The 12,942-nt window shown below is 40.4% G+C and overlaps 1 non-coding gene across 1 annotated transcript; it reads right to left on the bottom strand.

The window, feature by feature from the left end:
- Window positions 1-7,753: 7,753 nt before the first annotated feature.
- On the bottom strand, window positions 7,754-7,861 carry LOC130952729 (small nucleolar RNA R71). Its single transcript, XR_009074906.1, has one exon. It is a non-coding gene; the product is annotated as a small nucleolar RNA R71 (small nucleolar RNA).
- Between the last annotated feature and the right edge of the window lie 5,081 nt (window positions 7,862-12,942).

The raw sequence follows: 12,942 nt of genomic DNA, 5'->3' as shown, positions 1-12,942 counted from the left end.
CACTAACGTGGCCATTAACATGGAAGAAATAGAGAAGCCCCAACGTTAGAGAGAAAGTTAGTGGCATTAACTTTGAAAAAGGAGAGCATGGAACGTTAGTCGTAAAAGTGAACGCCACTAACGTTTGCGAAGCAAAGAAGGCCTACGTTAGCTTCCACGTTAACTACATTAACGTGGTAGTTAACGTGGAAGGAAAGGGAAACGCCAACGTTAGTGGAAAAAGTGAGTGCCACTAACGTTTGCGAAGCAAAAAGACCCACGTTAATGGCCACGTTAACTACATTAACGTGGTAGTTAACGTGGAAGAAAAGGGAGATGCCAACGTAGTGGAAAAGGTGATCTCCACAAACGTTTGCGAAGCAAAAAGACCCACGTTAACGGCCACGTTAACTACATTAACGTGGTAGTTAACGTGGGCAAAAGTCTTACCTGGCAGCCTGACCATGCCTTCTTCAAACAAGAATAACTTGAGCCACAAAGCTCTAAATGAGGTGATTCTAAAGGCATTGGAAAGTACGATTCCAGAGCTTTCCAAGCATATATGGCACTACATAGGGGACACTAAATTTGAGGGAGAAAACCTACCCCGAAAGTGCAAAGATGAACATGGTATCAACCTGTAGTAAGGCCAACTGACCTCTTCACTTTCCAAGAAGCGTAACTCGAGCTGTAGAGCTCCAAATGATGCGCTTCTAAAAGCGTTGGAAAGTAGACATCCAGGGTTTTCCAACAATATATAATAGTATGGGGTAGACATTAAGTTTGTGCTCCAGAACTTGGCAATATTAAAGCCCCTGATAGCCAGCGTTATTGTGACTCACATTTTCCAGTAACGCTAGTGACTATGCCAGCGACTATGTCCACTTCAAAAGAGCATAACTTGAGTTACAGAGGTCCAATTGAGGTGATTTCAGTTGCGTTAGAAAGCTGACATTTAGAGCTTTCCAAAGATATATAATACTCCATAGTGGGCATGAAATTGGAGCACAAACAAGAGGCATCTTTTAAGCCCCAAAAACACCAATTGGTAACAAGTGCAACGTTAGCCACAATAACTTTGGCACTAGCGCCACACTTGTAGCATTAGTGTGGCTAACGGTAGCACTAACTTTAGCACCTAGACCTCAACTTGATTCACTTCTCTTTCAAGGACCACCCAACCTCAAGGAAGCAAGCCCACAAGTGTCAACCAATCAAGGCCACAAGAAGCATCTAGAATAGGAATTTTTATTTAATTGTAATTTGCTTTTAATTTCATTTTGTAATTTAGGAGAGCCTATATAAAGGCCTTAGTTTGTACATTCAAAGAGGCTCGGAGATTGAGGATTGAAGAGGGGTCTTCGGACTCCCTCCCCTCACACACTTTTCCTTCTCTTTCTTTTCTTTGTAATTTTCATTTATGAATTTGGAAGTTTCAATATTAGTTTTAATCTTCATCTTTACTTTTCTGCACTTTCTTTCTTTTCTATTTTGGTAGAGCAATGATCAACTAACTCTTTTCATTGGGTTCGAGAGCTCTATTGTGATTCAATGGATCAATTGTAGTTCTTATTCTTCTTCTTCTTTCTTTTCTCTTGATTTTACTAGAGAGCTTTCGATCTTCATCTAATTGGGTAATTGTCTTAGAAGAGAAATTGCTCATACTTGGATTTCCTCAGAACCTTGGAAGAGGAATGAGGAAATCATGCTAGAAATGCTCGCTCTCATTGGATTAGGTTGGGGGTTGGATGGATATTGTGATATTTAATCCTACCAATACTTTGATCTATGAATGTGTGTGGTATAATCAGTGACCAAACTTCATCTCTTCCCATGAGCAATTAAATCAAGGAATTGGGAAATTGTTCAAGCTTAGAGAAATTGGATTGCCAAGGAATTGGGATCCAATCACTTAAGATTTCCAAGGAGATCAATGAATGCATTGATTGAGGAAGAGATGAGAATGAACTTGATCCGGAGGATTGCAATATCTCTTGATCCCAATGTTCATTTTATTTTTAGTTCTTACATTTACTTTTCTTGCCATTTTACTTTTTTGCACTTTATTGCTTTCTTTATTTTTATGCCATTTACATTTTCTTGTTACTTATCACTCCAATATGATTCGTCTAACTAGGATAATCAATTAACCATTGATTGCTTAATCCGTTAATCTCTGTGGGATTCGACCTCACTCTTTTGTGAGTTATTACTTGACGACAATTCGGTATACTTGCCGAAGAAAAATTTGTTGAGAGACAAGTTTTCATGCATCAAGATCTTACCCCTTCTTTAGCTGACGTCGACCTATATGACTACATTATCCGGGTTTTTTAGTCGTATTCCAACAACTTTTTAGGTAGTGTTCCGATGGGGAACCTTTTCTATATAGTTTGTTTGGATGTCTTTTTAGCTCCATTTTGAGATTGTGCTCTTGCTTTAAGTAAAATTCTTTTCAGGGCTTGTACCTTTTTAGCTGAGCACTTTTGGCCTTCGCGAGATATTTTTGTCCCTTTTTAGTGATCCTTTCATTGGTCCGACTTCTCTGTTGGGCCTTCTTAAGTTATTTTTAGTAATCCCATTTTTAGTTAGACCTCGTCAGGTTACTTTTCTGGGTTAATTTTTATAACTTCTTGCATTAACTTGCTTTTATCGCTTCACCTTGCCGACCTCTTTTAATCGGGCGATGAATTTTGCGTTTTATGAGCGTAGATTAATACGTCTTGGTAGAAAACTTTTTAGGAAATCGATAACTTTCATTTAAGTAATAATAAAATAATAAAATGAATAAAAAGTGTGTACATGTGAGTACTTACCCTTCTAGGTTAGGCAGTTCTTTAGATCTCGGCTTGGTGTCTCATTAAAAAATCTTTCTAGGAAAAAAAGTGTGCCTTGACCTAAGATCTTTACTATTTCTAGCTATAGTACCTTCTTAGGTTACAAGCATGCCATGACCTTGGTAGCTCTCACCCTTCGAGGTCGGCCACCCTATAGTAACCTTTCCCTAGTACTTCTGTAACTCGATATGGCCCTTTCCAGTTGGCTGCTAGCTTCCTTACTCCTGACCGACCTGCTCCGATATCATTTCGGATTAAGATGAGATCGTTGGTGGCGAAGCTTCGCTGGATTACCTTCTGATTATACCTTAAAGCCATTCGACGCTTTAGTGCTTCCTCTCTAATCCGAACTCTTTCTCGGACTTTTGGAAGTAGGTCGAGCTCTTCCCTTTGAGCTTGGGGATTTGTATCTTTGTTATAGAGGATCACTCTGGGAGATCCTTCTTCTACTTCTACGGGAATCATATCTTCCATTCCGTAAGCAAGTCAGAAGGGTGATTCGCCGGTGGTGGAGTGTGGTGTTGTCCGGTATGCCCATAGGACTTGTGGGAGCTCTTCGGCCCAAGCTCCCTTAGCATTATGTAGTCTCCATTTTAACCCGGCCAGTATGACTTTGTTGGTGGCTTCCACCTGTCCGTTGGCTTGTGGGTGTTCTACAGAGGTGAACTGGTACTTGATTTTTAAATCGGCTACCAGGTTTCTGAAACCCGTATCGGTGAACTGAGTACCATTGTCTGTGGTGATGGAGCATGGGACCCCAAACCTTGTGACAATGCTTCTGTACAGGAACTTCCGACTACTTTGAGCGGTGGTAGTGGCTAAAGGTTTAGCCTCGATCCATTTTGTGAAACTGTCTATTCCTACAATGAGGAACTTAACTTGGCTTCATCCCTGGGGGAATGGTCCGAGGAGGTCAAGCCCCCACTTTGCAAATGGCCAGGGTGAAGTGACGCAGATGAGTTCCTCGGGTGGTGCAATATGAAAGTTGGCGTGCTTCTAGCATGGGGGCATGTTTTGATGAACTCTGTTGCTTTCTTTTGCAAGGTTGGCCAGTAAAAACCAGCTCGAAGTACCTTTTTGGAAAGAGCCCGCACCCCAAGGTGGTTGCCTCACATGCCACTATGGACTTCCTCTAAGACTTCCCTCGTAGTGGAGGTTGGGACTCATTTTAGGAGGGGTGAAGAGATTCCTCTCCTATATAGGACGTCATGCACTATGGTGTAGTACTGTGCTTCTCGTACTAACCTTTTTGCCTTCTTTTTATCTACGGGGAGTGTTTCAGACTTGAGGTAACTAATTATGGGAGTCATCCACCCTTGGTCCTGGAATAATATGCTTAAGACCTTCTTTTCTTCCGAGGTTGACGGACTTTGTAGTGTTTCTTGGATGAGGCTTCTATTATTGCCTCCTAGTTTGGACTGGCTAGTTTCGAAAGTGCATCAGCTCGGGCATTTTATTCTCGAGGTATAAGTCGCATCTCATATCCCATGAATTATCCGAGCTGTTCTTTGGTCGTGTCTAGGTACTACTTCATGGTGGGATCTTTGGCCTAGTAACTCCCTTCTATTTGCGAGGTGACTACTTGTGAGTCGCTGAAGATAGTAAGCTTTTGTGCTCCCACTTCCCTAGCCAGCTTCAAACCAGCCAGTAGGGCTTCGTACTCGGCTTGGTTATTTGAGGCAGGGAACTCGAACTTTAATGAGAATTCGAGTTGCGTTCCCTGATCACTTTCTAGGATCACACCTGCTCCACTCCTAGCTTTGTTTGAGGAGCCGTCAACGTAAAGGTTCCATTCTATAGGGGTGCCCAGGGTGTCGATGTACTCTGTGACGAAATCGGCCATGTATTGAGACTTGATGGCCGTTCGAGCCTCATACTTAAGGTTCATATTCGGACAACTCAATTGCCCACTGTAGGATTCTTCCTGCTAAGTTAGTTTTCTGCAAGATACCTTTTATGAGTTAGTTGGTCCGTATTCTGATGATATGCACCTAAAAGTATGGCCGGAATCGTCGAGAAGTAAGTATAAGGGCGTAGGCGAACCTTTCTATCTTTTGATAGTTTAGTTCAGTGCCTTGCAGGGCCTTACTGATGAAGTAGATAGGTTGTTGCCCGTTTTTGTCTTCTCTGATTAATGTTGAGGCTAATCGCCTGACCTCCTACAGCGAGGATTAGGATTAGTTCTTCACCTTCCCTGGGTCGGGTTAAGATAAGTGGTCGCACGAAGAATGTCTTGAAGTATTGGAAAGCTTATTCACATTCTAGGGTCCATTCAAATCTTTTTCTTTTCTTAATGTTGTGTAGAAAGGGAGGGATCTTAAGGCCAATCCAGCTAAGAATCTAGACAAAGCTGCGAGTCTTCTGTTGATCTGTTGGACCTCTTCTGTTGATCTGCTGGACCTCTTTGACACAGGTCGGACTTTTCATGCTAATTATGGCCTGGCATTTATCCGGGTTTGCTTCGATCCCCCTTTGGGTGAGCATGAAGCCCAAGAAGGATTGGATGAAGACAGTAGGAAAGCAGAGAGACGGAAGGGACAAAGCATCTCCATACGCTTATCTGAAATTCTCACCAATGAATTACATAAGTATCTCTATCTTTAGTTTATGTTTTATTCATCTCTTAATTATTAATCCTCCATAACCATTTGAATCCGCCTGACTGAGATTTACAAGATGACCATAGCTTGCTTCATACCAACAATCTCCGTGGGATCGACCCTTACTCGCGTAAGATTTATTACTTGGACGACCCAGTGCACTTGCTGGTTAGTTGTGTGAAGTTGTGATAAAGAGTTGAGATTGTAATTGAGCGTACCATGTTGATGGCGCCATTGATGATCACAAATTCGTGTACCAAGTTTTTGGCACCGTTGCCGGGGATTGTTCGAGTTTGGACAACTGACGGTTCATCTTGTTGCTTAGATTAGGTATTTTTCTTCAGAATTTTTAAAAATGAATTCTAGAGTTTCAAGGTGATGTTCTTATCATCACAAAAGCTGATTGATTCTCAACAATTTAGCTCTTGAATGTAATGTCCTGCTGAAGCTTGGCTAGCCATGTCTAATCTTTTTAGACTAAAGCTTTAGACTAACATTGCATGATTCCGGGAAATTCTTATTAAGAATTTTGATATCCTTATTTTCTTTTCCACTCAATTTTCGAAAAATCCAAAAAAAATTATAAAATCTTAAAACCAAAAATAATTTTATGTTTCTTGTTTGAGTCTCGTGTCTAATTTTAAGTTTGGTGTCAATTGCATGTCTTTATTCTTCTAATTTTTGAAAATTACATGCATTATGTTCTTCATTGATCTTCAAGTTGTTCTTGATGATTTCCTTGCTTTGATCTCTAAATTCTCTTGTCTTGAGTGTTTTGTTGCTTCTCATATGCATTCTCAATTTGTTAGTGTCAATAGTGTACAAACTTCTAAGTTTGGTGTCTTGCATGCATTGTTTATTTGATCTTAGTTTCATTTTGATTATTCCTCATCATTAAAAATTCAAAAAAAAATTTTAATTTGTGTCTTTTCAAGTCAATAATACAGAGAATTGAAGATTCAGAACATACAGCAGAGGAATTACACAAAAAAGCTGGGCGTTCAAAACGCCCAGTGAGGAAGGAAAACTGGCGTTTAAATGCCAGCCAGGGTACCTGGCTGGGCGTTTAACGCCCAAAAGGGTAGCATTTTGGGCGTTAAACGCCAGAATGGATACCATTCTGGGCGTTTAACGCCAGGATGGCACAAGAGGGAAGATCTTGTTTTTAATTCAAATTTTTTTCAAGTTTTCATAATTTTTCAAAATCAAATCTTTTTCAAATCATATATTTTCAATCATATATTTTCAAAATCAATTTCTTTCCATTTTTCAAAAATACTTGCTAACAATTAATGATTTGATTCAACATTTCAAGTATGTTACCTTTTCTGTTGAGAAAGGTTTAATGTCTGAATCATATCTTTTAAATTTCTTGTTAGCCAGGTCATTAATTTTAAAAATCAAATCTTTTTAAATTGTTTTTTCAATCATATCTTTTTAATCGCATCTTTTTCAAAATAGTTTTCAATCATATCTTTTTTATTTCTAATTTCAAAATCTTTTTCAAAAATCACTTTATTTCTTTTCCAACTTTAATTTTTGAAAATCATTCTTCAATTTTTCAAAATTTCTTCAAAATCTTTTAATTTATTTTCGAAAATTCTTCCCATCTTCTCACATCCTTCTACTTATGGACTAACACTCCTCCTCAATGCACAATTCGAACTCTATCCCTCTTGATAAGTTCGAATTCCTCTACCTCCTCCTTCTATTCTTCTTTTCCTCTGACATCTCAAGGAATCTCTATACTGTGACATAGAGGATTCCATATTTTCTTGTTCTCTTCTCTTTCATATGAGCATGAACAAGGACAAAAGCATTCTTGTTGAAGCTGATCCTGAACCTAAAAAGACCTTAAAGCGGAAGCTAAGAGAAACTAAAGCACTACTCTCCGGAGAGGAACTAACAGAAATCTTCAAACAAGAAGAAGACATGGCAGCCGAAAATAACAACAATGCCAACAATGCAAGGAAAGTGCTTGGTGACTTTACTGCACCTACTCCTGACTTCTATGGGAGAAGCATCTCTATCTCTGCCATTGGAGCAAACAACTTTGAGCTTAAGCCCCAATTAGTTTCTCTAATGCAACAGAACTGCAAGTTCCATGGACTTCCACTGGAAGATCCTCATCAGTTTTTAGCTGAATTCTTGCAAATCTGTGACACTGTCAAGACCAATGGGGTTGACCCTGAGGTCTACAGACTTATGCTATTTCCTTTTGCTGTAAGAGACAGAGCTAGGATATGGTTGGACTCACAACCTAAAGAAAGCCTAAACTCTTGGGAAAAGCTAGTCAATGCCTTCTTGGCAAAGTTCTTTCCACCTCAAAAATTGAGTAAGCTTAGAGTGGAAGTCCAAACCTTCAGACAGAAAGAAGGTGAATCCCTCTATGAAGCTTGGGAAAGATACAAACAATTGATCAGAAAGTGTCCTTCTGACATGCTTTCTGAATGGAGCATCATAGGTATCTTCTATGATGGTCTGTCTGAACTGTCCAAGATGTCATTAGACAACTCTGCTGTAGGATCTCTTCATCTGAAGAAGACGCCTGCAGAAGCTCAAGAACTCATTGAAATGGTTGCAAATAACCAATTCATGTACACTTTTGAAAGGAATCCTGTGAACAATGGGACGAATCAGAAGAAAGGAGTTCTTGAGATTGATACTCTGAATGCCATATTAGCTCAGAACAAAATATTGACTCAGCAAGTCAATATGATTTCTCAAAGTCTGTTTGGAATGCAAGCTGCACCAGGCAGTACTAAGGATGCTTCATCTGAAGAAGAAGCTTATGATCCTGAGAACCCATCAATGGAAAAGGTGAATTACATAGGAGAACCCTATGGAAACACCTATAATCTTTCATGGAGAAATCATCCAAATCTCTCATGGAAGGATCAACAGAGACCTCAACAAGGTTTCAACAACAATAATGGTGGAAGAAATAGGTTTAGCAATGGCAAACCTTTTCCATCATCTTCTCAGCAACAGACAGAGAATTCTAAGCAGAGCCACTCTGACTTAGCAACCATGGTCTCTGATCTAATCAAAACCACTCAAAGTTTCATGACTGAAACAAGGTCCTCCATTAAAAACTTGGAGGCACAAGTGGGTCAGCTGAGTAAGAAAGTTACTGAACTCCCTCCTAGTACTCTTCCAAGCAATACTGAAGAGAATCCAAAAGGAGAGTGTAAGGCCATCAACATGGCCAAATTTGGAGAGGAGAAAGAGGCAGTGATCGCCACTGAGGAAGACCTCAATGGATGTCCACGGGCCTCCAATGAGTTCCCTAATAAGGAACCATAGGAATCTGAGGCTCACACTGAGACCATAGAGATTCCATTGGATTTACTTCTGCCATTCATGAGCTCTGATGAGTATTCTTCCTCTGAAGAGGACGAATATGTCACTGAAGAGAAAGTTGCTAAGTACCTTGGAGCAATCATGAAGCTAAATGACAAGTTATTTGGTAATGAGATATGGGAGGACGAACCCCCTTTGCTCACCAAAGAACTGGATAACTTGACTAGGCAGAGATTACCTCAAAAGAGACAGGACCCTGGAAAGTTCTCAATACCTTGCACATTAGGCACCATGACCTTCGAGAAGGCTCTGTGTGACCTAGGGTCAAGCATAAACCTCATGCCTCTCTCTGTAATGGAGAAGCTAGGGATCTTTGAGGAACAAGCTGCAAGAATCTCACTAGAGATGACAGACAATTCAAGAAAACAAGCTTATGGACTTGTAGAGGATGTTCTGGTAAAGATTGAAGACCATTACATCCCTGTTGATTTCATAGTCCTAGAGACTGGGAAGTGCATGGATGAATCCATCATCCTTGGCAGACCCTTCCTAGCCACAGCAAAGGCTGTGATTGATGTTGACAGAGGAGAATTGATCATTCAAGTGAATGAAGAATCCCTTATGTTTAAGGCTCAAGGATATCCCTCTGTAACCATGGAGAGGAAGCATGAAGAGCTTCTCTCAAAACAGAGTCAAACAGAACCCCCACAGTCAAACTCTAAGTTTGTGTTGGGAGGCCACAGCCAAATTCTAAGTTTGGTGTTGAACCCCCATATTCAAACTCTAAGTTTGGTGTTGGGAGATTCCAACATTACTTTGAACATCTGTGAGGCTCCATGAGGGCCCACTGTCAAGCTACTGACATTAAAGAAGCGCTTGTTGGGAGGTGACCCAATGTTATATTTATCTATTTTCCTTTGTTATTTTATGTTATCTGTAGGTTGATAATCATATGAAGTCACAAAATCAATTGAAAAAGCAAAAATAGAATGAAAAATAGAAAGAAAAATAGAACACCCTGGAGGAAAACTTGCTGGCATTTAAACGCCAGTGAAGACAGCATAATGGGCGTTTAACGCCTAATCTGGCACCATTCTGGGCGTTTAACGCAAAAAAGGGGCACCAGACTGGCGTTTAACGCCAGGAATGGGCAAGCAGCCGGCGTTAAACGCCAGAAAAGGGCAGTAGCCCAGCGTTTAACGCCAGGATTGGCAGAAAGGGCATTTTGCACGCCACTTGGTGCAGGGATGAGCTATCCTTGACACCTCAGGATCTGTGGACCCCACAGGATCCCCACCTACCCCACCACTCTCTCTCTTCTTCACCCATTCACCAATCACCTCAATACCTCTTCCCAAAAAAAAAAAACCTCACCTATCAAATCCCACCACTCTCTTCACCACTCACATCCATCCTTTATAAAACCCCACCTACCCCACCATCCAAATTCAAACCACTTTCCCTCCTAAATCCACCCATAATGGCCGAACCACAAAGGCCCCTCCGTCTCCTCTATTTCTTCTTCTTCGACTCTCTTCTTTCTTCTTTTGCTCGAGGACGAGCAAACTTCTAAGTTTGGTGTGGTAAAAGTGTTGCTTTTTGTTTTTCCATAACCATTTATGGCACCTAAGGCCGGAGAAACCTCTAGAAAGAGGAAAGGGAAGACAAAAGCCTCCACCTCCGAGTCATGGGAGATGGAGAGATTCATCTCAAGGGTGCATCAAGACCACTTCTATGAAGTTATGGCCATGAAGAAGGTGATCCCTGAGGTCCCTTTCAAACTCAAAAAGAGTGAATATCCGGAGATCCAACATGAGATCCGAAGAAGAGGTTGGGAAGTTCTTACCAACCCCATTCAACAAGTCGGAATCTTAATGGTTCAAGAGTTCTATGCCAATGCATGGATCACCAAGAACCATGATCAAAGTGTGAACCCGGACCCAAAAAATTGGCTTACAATGGTTCGGTTAGATTTTAGTCCGGAAAATGTAAGGTTGGCATTCAACTTGCCCATGATGCAAGGAGATGAACACCCCTACACTAGAAGGGTCAACTTTGATCAAAGGTTGGACCAAGTCCTCATAGACATTTGTGAAGAGGGCGCTCAATGGAAGAGAGATTCAAGAGGAAAGCCGGTTCAACTGAGAAGGCATGACCTCAAGCCTGTGGCTAGGGGATGGTTGGAGTTTATCTATCGCTCAATCATTCCCACTAGTAACCGGTCCGAAGCTACTATAGACCGGGCTATCATGATTCATAGCATCATGATTGGAGAGGAAGTAGAAGTTCATGAGGTTATATCCTAAGAAGTTTATAAAGTGGTGGACAAGTCCTCTACCTTGGCAAGGTTAGCCTTCCCTCATCTCATTTGTCACCTCTGTAATTCAGTTGGAATTAACATAGAGGGAGACATCTTCATTGATGAGGACAAGCCCATCGCTAAGAAGAGGATGGAGCAAACAAGAGATCCCACTCATGGACATGAGGAAATTCCTCATCATGAAATCCCTGAGATGCCTCAAGGGATGCGCTTTTCTCCACAAAACTATTGGGAGCAAATCAACACCTCCCTAGGAGAATTGAGTTCCAACATGGGACAACTAAGGGTGGAGCACCAAGAACATTCCATCCTCCTCCATGAAATTAGAGAAGATCAAAGAATCATGAGAGAGGAGCAACAAAGGCAAGGAAGAGACATTGAGGAGCTCAAGCACTCCATAAGATCTTCAAGAGGAAGAACAAGCCGCCATCACTAAGGTGGACCCGTTCTTTAATCTTCTTGTTCTTTATTTTTCTGTTTTTCAAAAATTATGCTTTATATTTTATTTATGTTTGTGTCTTATGATCATTAGTGTCTTAGTGTCTATGCCTTAAAGTTATGAATGTCCTATGAATCTAACCTTTCTCAAATGAAAAATGTTCTTAATTGAAAAAGAGAAGAATTGCATGAATTTCGAATTTTATAACAGATTAATTATTTTGATGTGGTGGCAATACTTTTGACTTCTGAATGTATGCTTGAACAGTGCATATGTCTTTTAAATTTGTTGTTCATGAATGCTAAAATTGTTGGCTCTTGAAAGAATGATGAAAAAGGAGACATGTTACTGAGGATCTGAAAAATCATAAAAATGATTCTTGAAGCAAGAAAAAGCAGTGAATTCAAAAAAAAAGTAAAAAGAGCAAGCAGAAAAAGCCAATAGCCTTTTAAACCAAAAGGCAAGGATAATAAAAAGGATCCAAGGCTTTGAGCATCAGCGGATAGGAGGGCCTACAGGAATAAAATCCTGGCCTAAGCGGCTAAACCAAGCTGTCCCTAACCATGTGCTTGTGGCGTGAAGGTGTCAAGTGAAAACTTGAGACTGAGCGGTTAAAGTCGTGATCCAAAGCAAAAAGAGTGTGTTTAAGAACCCTGGACACCTCTAATTGGGGACTCTAGCAAAGCTGAGTCACAATCTGAAAAGGTTCACCCAGTTATGTGCATGTGGCATGGATGTATCCGGTGGTAATACTGGAAAACAGAATGCTTTGGGCCACGGCCAAGACTCATAAAGTAGCTGTGTTCAAGAATCATCATACTTAATTAGGAGAATCAATAACACTATCCGGATTCTGAGTTCCTATAGAAGCCAATCATTCTGAACTTCAAAGGATAAAGTGAGATGCCAAAACTGTTCAGAGGCAAAAAGCTAAAAGCCCCGCTCATCTAATTAATACTGATCTTCATAGATGTTTTTAGAATTCATTGTATATTCTCTTCTTTTTATCCTATTTGATTTTCAGTTGCTTAGGGACAAGCAACAATTTAAGTTTCGTGTTGTGATGAGCGGATAATTTATACGCTTTTTAGCATTATTTTTAGTATGTTTTTAGTATGTTTTAGCTAGTTTTTATTATATTTTTATTAGTTTTTATTTAAAATTCACTTTTCTGGACTTTACTATGAGTTTGTGTGTTTTTCTGTGATTTCAGGTATTTTCTGGCTGAAATTGAGGGACCTGAGCAAAAATCTGATTCAGAGGCTGAAAAGGACTACAGATGCTGTTGGATTCTGACCTCCCTGTACTCGAAGTGAATTTTCTGGAGCTACAGATGCCCAATTGGCGCGCTCTTAATTACGTTGGAAAGTAGACATCCAGGGCTTTCCAGAAATATATAATAGTCTATACTTTGTCCGAGATTTGATAGCCCAAACCGGCGTTCCAAATCAGCTCAAGAATTTC

The sequence above is a fragment of the Arachis stenosperma genome, chromosome 9 (genome assembly GCF_014773155.1).
Source record: "Arachis stenosperma cultivar V10309 chromosome 9, arast.V10309.gnm1.PFL2, whole genome shotgun sequence".
Taxonomy (NCBI): domain Eukaryota; kingdom Viridiplantae; phylum Streptophyta; class Magnoliopsida; order Fabales; family Fabaceae; genus Arachis; species Arachis stenosperma.
Note: the sequence above shows the minus strand (reverse complement) of the source record. Positions and strands in the feature narration are given on the sequence as shown.